The sequence below is a fragment of the Sceloporus undulatus genome, chromosome 6 (assembly GCF_019175285.1).
Source record: "Sceloporus undulatus isolate JIND9_A2432 ecotype Alabama chromosome 6, SceUnd_v1.1, whole genome shotgun sequence".
Lineage (NCBI taxonomy): Eukaryota > Metazoa > Chordata > Lepidosauria > Squamata > Phrynosomatidae > Sceloporus > Sceloporus undulatus.
This window is the reverse complement of record NC_056527.1, coordinates 167,188,558-167,190,242: the sequence shown is the minus strand read 5'-3', so window position 1 is coordinate 167,190,242 and position 1,685 is coordinate 167,188,558.

Here is a 1,685-nt window from a genome sequence, read left to right as displayed (position 1 = left end):
CCCCCCCCCCTTGGCTACATCCCTGGCTCAATGATAGGGAATTCTGAGAACTGTTTTGGCCCCAAGTTCCAGTAGAGAGCATGTCAAAGACCTGACATTGAGGATTTGGAGAGAGGATGCTGGAGATCAGGGTTCGAATCCTGGCTTGGCCAGAGAAACCCATTGGGTGATCCTCAGCCTCAGAGGATCGCAATGGCAACCCCGCTCTGGAGACACTTGCCAAGGAAACCCTGTGATAAGTTAGCCTCAGGGTCGCCATAAGTCGGAAACGACTTGAAGGCACACAACAGCAACAAAGGCAGGTCACTGGAGGTACGCAATGGAGCAAAACAACATAAGTGGAAAACCCTAGATTTCAGATGGCCCTGTTTGAAAGACAGACTCTCGGGTCAAGGAGGCAGGGAGGGATCTAACCCCGTCTTAATCAGATGGTGTAGAAAATAGCAGTAATTAGCCAGATCCTTCAATCAAGGTTCCTGTGCTGAAAATCTCAGACATCTGAAATTAGCAGCAACTCCTTAGAGCAATAAACAGCCTCCATTGCCTCAGGCCCTTCAGAGGTCATCAGCGAGGTATTATTAGGGAGCTCTATTCAGAGATTCAGGGTTACTGGGATGGGTCTGGAGGAGAGGGAAGCTGGTAGGCGCTTTGCATTTTTTAAAAGAGGGGCATCTTTGGTTTGGGACTTGCCCCATCCTCCAAGGCAATACCAAAGAAATGCCTTAAATTGAGAGCAATCAGCTGCAGAAAGGTCCGAGAATCAGTTTTCTATCTCCGAACCCACCAGGGTCAGCATGGACTGGCAAAAATGCAAACAAAATCACAAACACTTCTGGTTTTGAGGGGAAAAATTGATATTTTAAAATGTTAAACAATGCAAAGGGTTGCGCTCTGTGAAAATGGTGAAGAGATGCTCCCAGAGGCTTCCAAGGGTTGGCATTTGCACTACACAGTTAAAATGCTTTCATAACAACTTAAACTGCCCTGATGTCTTTAATGGAATCCTGGGATTTGTAGTTTGTCAAGCTCTGTTGAAGAGCTCTGGTACTTTTCTAGGGAGAATTCTAATTCCCTCCCTAAGCTACATATCTTAATACTTCTTAGGATAAGAGCAGGACTGTTAAAGTGGTATGAAACTGATATAACCTGTATAGTGCAGACACATCCTAGGAGAGAAATTCACTTTTCCCCCTTTACCCCCCAAAAGGGTCAGTCCAGGGATTCTGGAGAGTGTTGTTCTTGTTGTTGTTGTGTCCCTTCAAGTTGTTCCTGGCTTATGGCAACCCTAAGGCCTAAGATGGGGTTATCACCTATCATGAGGATTTCTTGGCCAGATTTGTCCAGAGGATGTTTGCCATTGCCTTCCCTTGAGACTGAGAGCATGTCACTTGCCCAAGATCACTTAACGGGTTTCATGGTGGAGCTGGGAATTGAATTCTGGTCTCCAGAGTCCAGGGAGAGAGCTCTGTAGCCTAAATTGTACTTCTTTATGCAGGGGATCTGCTCTGGACACCCCCCCCCACACGTAAGGGAAATCCTACGTACGCTGGAGCCCCATTAAAAATAATGTGGTTCATGCCCGCGCTATAGCGTAGTGTGGCATGCTCACCATGGGCGCACGCCCCATTACTTCTTCTGGGGCACGCCATGGCTTTTTCCGGCATGTATGCTGAAAGTTGCAAATA